This window comes from Limulus polyphemus, unplaced genomic scaffold (genome assembly GCF_000517525.1).
Source record: "Limulus polyphemus unplaced genomic scaffold, Limulus_polyphemus-2.1.2 Scaffold183, whole genome shotgun sequence".
Taxonomy (NCBI): Eukaryota; Metazoa; Arthropoda; class Merostomata; order Xiphosura; family Limulidae; genus Limulus; species Limulus polyphemus.
Window position 1 is genome coordinate 422,025 of NW_013665793.1, and position 7,961 is coordinate 429,985.

Consider the following 7,961-nt stretch of genomic DNA (forward strand, 5'->3'; position numbering starts at 1 on the left):
TCACTTAGCCGTTTAAGGTGGTTCATAGCTATCTGTGCCACAGTTTCATGTACCTAAACTATCGGTGTATTTCACTTAGCCGTTTAAGGTGGTTCATAGCTATCTGTGCCACAGTTTTATGTACCTAAACTATCGGTGTATTTCACTTAGCCGTTTAAGGTGGTTCATAGCTATCTGTGCCACAGTTTGATGTACCTAAACTATCAGTGTATTTCACTTAGCCGTTTAAGGAGGTTCATAGCTATCTGTGCCACAGTTTTATGTACCTAAACTATCGGTGTATTTCACTTAGCCGTTTAAGATGGTTCACAGCCATCTGTGCCACAGTTTGAAGTATCTAAACTTTGCTGTTTAAGAGGGTTCGTAGCTCTAAACTGAAAAAAACGCATGTAGATTTGTAGGCTCTTTTTTTTTCTCAAGTATCATTGAAATTTGTGTTTAAGCCATATAAACAGTTTTTCATAGTGAGACCGAGAGGACACCTAATCTATCCATACGTATAAAAAAACACCCTAAGCCTAATATAGTGAAAATATTATAGCGCTATAGTTACAAAGAATGTGATAATGAATCCAAGAGTTCTGACTTCAGATCACAGAACATTACTTATGGAAGGAAATCTAATTATACAGCGTATAGAAACCGTTGCATAACATTACGTATTAAGGAAACCCTGTTTATCCAATGCATGAAACCCGTTGCAAAACACTAAGTATTAAAGAAATCCTGCTTATCCAATTTATGAACCTGTTGCAGAACATTATGTATTAATGAAACCCTGCTTATCCAATGTATGAAATATGTGTTATATCACACATCATATTATGTTTCTAAAGTGAACAATCGGAAGTGCTTGAACAGGCGCTCAAGTCGACACTGTTTTACATATTTTTTATTTTTGTATTGAGTACATTCGTTTATTGAATATAAATTATCTGAAGAATATACATCAGCCAATAACCTAGCACTGTAGTGGTATATATTTATATATGAAACAGTTTTCAGTAAGAGACATGGACCCAAGTTACAGAGTACCTTATTAAACTAAGCAAAGTGTTAAATAATTGCATTTTTTTAACTGATCAACAATGAAACATTAACGTGTCAGCTTGTACATGACCAACAATTAAACTTTAGTGTGACAGTTTGTACATGACCAACAGTTAAACTTGAGTGTATTAGTTTGTACAATTAATATTTAGTCTGTCAACTTCAGTTGAAAAACAATCAGTTACGTATTCAGCTGGCGTTAATTGTACCGAAAAAAAATTAATCAGTTATAATTAAGGTTTTTAAATTTTTATGTACACTTAGATGAAGGAAAAAGATTAAAATATTGGCAGTGATTAGAATGAACTTTAGCATCCACACAATGTATCTAACTTAATAGAGACGTGTTAGTAGTTCATCATAACACTTACCTACAGAACAAACTTTATCCTCCTCATTATCTAACTTAATAGAGACGTGTTAGTAGTTCATCATAACACTTACCTACAGAACAAACTTTATCCTCCTCATTATCTAACTTAATAGAGAAGTGTTAGTAATTCATCATAACACTTACCTACAGATAAAACTTTATCCTCCTCATTATCTAACTTAATAGAGAAGTGTTAGTAGTTCATCATAACACTTACCTACAGATAAAACTTTATCCTCCTCATTATCTAACTTAATAGAGAAGTGTTAATAGTTCATCATAACACTTACCTACAGAACAAACTTCATCCTCCTCATCTAGTTCTCGTCTTTTTTTAACCTGTAAGAGATTAAGATACCAGAAATGATTAAAATATGTTCTCCATTTATAATCTAATTTAGTGTTTGAGACAAATATTTTATCATCAGCTGTTCATTTCACATCTTTTCATTTTACAAAGTATTCACTATGATATCTACTCATTGCCTAATCATCGTTTATCTTCGTCGTTTTCCAGGAGAACTATTAATTAAGATAATTGAGAACATGTTACTTTTACTAAAAGTGACGAAACACTATCTTACGTGTATTTGTCCACTTCTCAAATCTTGTATTCCACTCTTTTATATTTATGAGCAAAAAGTCACACGCATATTATATTGGTCATTATTATAGTTTCAAGGTTCCACAGGTAACTCTTTCTCCCTCCACCCCTCCCAAAAATAACCTATTTGTATTCTAAGAAATATTTATCTTTGTATCGACTTGCTTTTAGCTAAAACTATATTCTAATACAATAATATGATATAACTTATAGGAAACATAAGCTTTAAGAGAATTATCTGTATCTAAAGTCGTTAATACTGACGGTTTTATATATACGTATGCGTGTGTGTGTTATCCGAAGCATGATAAAAGAAAGCATTATATTATATGCAATATTTCGTTTTGTATTTATCACAGCAGCTGCAAGTCCGACAGGCCTGGTGAGAGAAGATTACAGAGGTGGTATTTGATGCCCGACCTACATTGTTATAATGAGCTTTGCTGTAGAGTGACGAGGACGTGGCTTTGTTTTCACGGGGTTTCGTGTTCGTATTGGAGAAAAAAAAGCCTGTTTGTTGAAATGGGCACACGAAGCTATGGATAAAAACAGCCTTGACAGTTAGGTTTGCCTTTTCAACTTTAATAATTTATAAGTCTCAGTAATGAGCATCTCGCGACTCTCCATTGGTTTCCATAGCAACTGATGTTATCTTTATACAAAAAAAAAAAAAAAGAAAGCATGAAAACATTTTGGAATGCTATCGATTGATCCAGAATCCGGCGAGATCTCAGTACGGCATATATAAAAAGTATTTTGATCGAGTAATCTCCACAGGATCATCATAATAAAACTCAGACCATAATTCATTATTTAATTATACTGTATCAAATAGAGAACAATATTTTTAAAATTTTGTTAATTTCTATAGATTATTAAATATCAGTAATCTTAGTTGCATTATTTAATTAACGTTATGTACATAAATTTTATAAGCGCATATTTTTATTATAACTATACACAGATACTTCAGAAAAAAATTAATACTTTTTGATACGAAAGCCCTATAGTGTGTAGATCTTTCTTTAAGTTGTATTAAATAACCAGGTGGTAGTACTTATTAAACCGCTAGTTTTCAATATTTGTTTCACTTTTTTGCACACTTTATAAACTTATAATTACGATTTTGTTTTAAACGTCTTTATCATAGATAATATAATTGTTGCATAGGATTTTATAAACATATAAGGGGCTTTATCATAAACAATATAATTGTTGCATACAGTTTCTATAAAAATATAAGCGTCTTTATCATAAACAGTATAATTGTTGCGTACAGTTTGTATAAACATATAAACGTCTTTATCACAGATAATATAATTGTTGCCTACAGTTTCTATAAACATACAAACGTCTTTATCACAGATAATGCAGTTGTTGCGTATAGTTTCTATAAACATATAAACGTCTTTATCGCAGATAATATAATTGTTGCCTACAGTTTCTATAAACATACAAACGTCTTTATCACAGATAATGCAGTTGTTGCGTATAGTTTCTATAAACATATAAACGTCTTTATCGCAGATAATATAATTGTTGCGTACATTTTATATAAACATATAAACGTCTTTATCACAGATAATGCAGTTGTTGCGTACAGTTTCTATAAACATATAAACGTCTTTATCACAGGTAATGCAGTTGTTGCGTACAGTTTCTATAAACATATAAACGTCTTTATCACAGATAATGCAGTTGTTGCGTACAGTTTCTATAAACATATAAACGTCTCTATTGTAGATAATATAATCGTTGCGTACAGTTTATATAAAAATATACACGCTATACGTTGAGTAAAATGTTATGGTTATTTGGTCCAAATTGAGTTGCTAGTTGTTATAAGACTTCTTCAAAGACTTGTCATTTTCTAATATATATCCTATTTTCATCACTATGCTGATTTGTTTTGTAACATTTGTTTAATTTTAAATTATAAGAATAACAGTATACAGGTTCACACTGTAAATGGTGCGACTCTGTTCATCTTCACACTCCGTATTTATATATTCTTTGAGTACGATAAGTCATATTATAGGAAGGCCGTTCTTAAACATTGACGGTGGTGGTTTCTGGTTGTTCTTGTTCTGTGATACATATAAATTTTCTCTGAGAACAAAATGGTATGTAAATTTCTCTTGTATCTACGGGAGTCATAAAAATACGTACTTTGTTAAAGTAGGTCAGAGAGATTTCGATCAGGATGTTTAAGTTCAGGCCTGACATTAGAGAGCAGATTAGATCAAGTATTTATGATGGAAGTGTTTTCGTTAGTTTCTGAAGTCACGAAAATAGTGGATCTTACCGCATGACCACATAATTCAGAGTAGCAAAAACAGAAGATTTTGCCGCATGACTACTTCGAACTAACGAAAGTATAGATTTTATAGCATGGCCATTCATTTCAAAGTAACAGAAATATATCTTACCGCATAGCTATTTAATACAAAGTAATGGAAATGGCTTATCTTATCACATAATTACTTAATTCAAAGTAACGAAAATAGGGGATTTTGACACATGACTAGTTAATTAAACGTAACAAAAATAGTAGATCTTACCGCATAGCTATTTAATACAAAGTAATGGAAATGGCTTATCTTATCACATAATTACTTAACTCAAAGTAACGAAAATAGGGCATTTTGACACATGACTAGTTAATTAAACGTATCGAAAATAGTAGATCTTACCGCATAGCTATTTAATACAAAGTAATGGAAATGGCTTATCTTATCACATAATTACTTAACTCAAAGTAACGAAAATAGGGGATTTTGACACATGACTAGTTAATTAAACGTAACGAAAATAGTAGATCTTACCGCATAGCTGTTTAATACAAAGTAATGGAAATGGCTTATCTTATCACATAATTACTTAACTCAAAGTAACGAAAATAGGGGATTTTGACACAGGACTAGTTAATTAAACCTAACGAAAATAGTAGATCTTACCGCATGACTATTTAATAAAAAGTAATGGAAATGGCTTATCTTATCACATAATTACTTAACTCAAAGTAACGAAAATAGGGGATTTTGACACATGACTAGTTAATTAAACCTAACGAAAATAGTAGATCTTACCGCATGACTATTTAATTCACATCCGCATGTACCTGAACAGCTGTGATTAAACCAAAATAGGCTACAATATTTATTGATGGAGATGAATCCAACTCGACGTTACAAACAACCAGCTCAGTACGTTTTGAAAATTCTCCTGCATACATTAAAATAATAAGAGAAGCAGAAGCAGTTAAATACTCCAATGGGGGATTATTTTTTGTTTGCTTGTCATTAAATAAAAAGCTACACAATGGGTTATTTGTGCCGTGCACACAACGGGTATCGAAATCCGCTGTTTAGCGCTATAAGCCTTTAGACTTATCACTAAGCCACTGCAGTGGGGGGGGGGGCAGGAGGCTACTGAATTTTGAAATTCAAACATGTAACTTATTAGTAGCGTTTGCTTAGGTAGTATATAATACCTGATCTGTTTATATGACTTTTAAGTCATACAGTTTAGGTTTGTTTATTTATGTATTTTTTATTAATGACCCAAAATAGAGATTAGACGTTATATTTTATAGTTTCCAAACCATTTGTGTTATTGTTCCATGTTAATGTTATAGCAAATAAAGACGACTCTGTATTTTAAAACCCAGGCTTCATTTTCAAATGGCATGAGGTGAGGGTATATTATATTCCAATAGCATTCGGCAGGAAGACTGTTTGGTTTTGCCGGCATGCTATTTTAAGTCTTTCAATAACAGAACAACGAAGCAAGTCACCTGGTAACATCACACGTGGTCTAGTCAGCATCTATTTCGTGTTCACAGTAGCGTTCTTTAAATGCTTCGTAGAACAAAGCTGCATCATTAGAAGTGGCGTACTTTTCATGTTCAAAACACAGAGATATCGTTATAACAGGCGTACTTTTCATGCTCAGAACAAAGCTGCATCCTTAGAACAGACGTACTTTTCATGTTGAAAACAAAGTTGTATTCTTAGAACAGACGTACTTTCATGTTCAATGAAAGAAAGATGTTATAGTTTATACATATATATATATATAAAACCTTAAAACATTGTCCGTCATAAAGAATGAGCTACTAATACGCTCAAGAAATTTCGCCCAGATTTTTATTCCGTTAGTTTTATAATTTAGATCATCGTTTATTTACACGAATACTATCATGTTGTAAAGGGTTATATAGTAACAACTCACTCATATAATGTAGTTAGTCTTGAAAAACGCGACATTAATAAAATATTAGTTTTATGAATAATTACGAGACCCACATGTAAACGGTTCCTTAATTTTTACTAAAGACGCCACCTCTGGTGGCTTAGCGGCAAGTCTAGGGGCTATTAACGCTAAAAGTCAGGTTTCGATAGGTGGTTGGTAGAGCACAGATTGTTCATTTCAGAGGGAAACATTCGTAGTGTATTTTCTCCACTGCTTTGTATTTAGTTTTATCTGTGTGAGGAGATTATTGCCGTAGTGGAAAGTAAAAACTAAAGTATTACGTCATGTTGTTTCGTATTATTATAAGGACGAGTTTATCTGGACTTCCTAAATAGTTTGAAAAGCTGGGTACAAAGACATCCATCTCAGAAGTATACATTAAAGGACGTCGTTTTCTGGAATCTCTAAGTCATCCACTTTTTTGTTGTTGTTGTTGTTGTTGTTTTTTATCCAACCGTCGTTCTCTCCCTACGGTTTAACTGCCGATTCCGTTGCGAATACGTGATTGGTCTACGTCTCTTTGGAAGTGCTCTTACGTTTGCGCACGTGGTAAAAATAACCCACCAATGGCATGATCGAAAGCAGTGCCTCCTGGTGTAAGAGAAGCGAACCTTTTTGAAGATTATTTCAACAGTATGTTGTGGTGTGATTTAATATATCAGTTATAACTATCACAAAACCTTCGCTAAGTTCCCGTTTATAATTTAGTTAATATACTAAAAACATTTTATAATCTTAACTTCATTCACCTATATATATATTTCTAAGTAATGTCAAAGATAAAGTGACTGTGGTTCGAACCACACTTCTTTTATTATATAAATATATTAATAATCGTAAAAACAATAAGGATACAGTTTAAAAATCATGAATTTTCTACCTTTATATCTACATATATACATTGTGTCGTTAAACTAACAATAATGATACAGTTTAAAAATAATATTTTCTAGCTTTATATATATACGTTGTATATACGTTGTGTCGTTAAACTAACAATAATGATACAGTTTAAAAATAATTAATTTTCTAGCTTTATATTCAAATAACGTATATATACTTTGTATATATATACACTGTGTCGGTTAAACTAACAATAATGATACAATTTAAAAATAATATTTTGTAGCTTTTTATATGTATACGTTGTGTCGTTAAACTAACAATAATAATACAATTTAAAAATAATTAATTTTCTAGCTCTATGTATATATATATACGTTGTGTCGGTTAATCTAACAATAGTGATACAGTCTAAAAATCGTAAGTTTCTAATATTACATATCCGTATATGTTGGTTATTTTAGGGATAAGAATATAGCTATAAGATGATTATTTTTCGAGCTTCATATATCCGTATACATATAATAACAATAAACTGTAGTAGGAGATAGGTATTGTTAAGAAATGATTAAGACTTTATAAACGCATAAAAAATATATATAAGTATAAATGTAAGTATATATGTGTGTTAATATAGACTTGTACTTATATAGTCCATTCATTCGTTTATCATCGTATCTAAAGAATAAAATATTAAAAAGACTAAAATGATATATAGTTATAAAACAATACAACATTTCGGTTAGTTTACAGATGACACCACTTTAAACCGGACGAAACGCTGTCCAACCTTTCGACATTTTTACTGATAACGCATTAGTAAATCAGACGAAGGGT

The 7,961-nt window shown here is 31.4% G+C and overlaps 1 protein-coding gene across 2 annotated transcripts in view; it reads right to left on the reverse strand.

The window, feature by feature from the left end:
* LOC106478134 (homeotic protein ultrabithorax-like) overlaps window positions 1-7,961 on the reverse strand; it is an 86,840-nt gene that overhangs the window by 55,171 nt on the left and 23,708 nt on the right. For both annotated transcript variants that reach the window (XR_002609827.1, XR_002609826.1), the window contains exon 3: window positions 1,714-1,762. The gene's annotated coding sequence lies outside the window, so the exon portion shown is untranslated. The remainder of the gene's footprint in view (window positions 1-1,713; window positions 1,763-7,961) is intronic.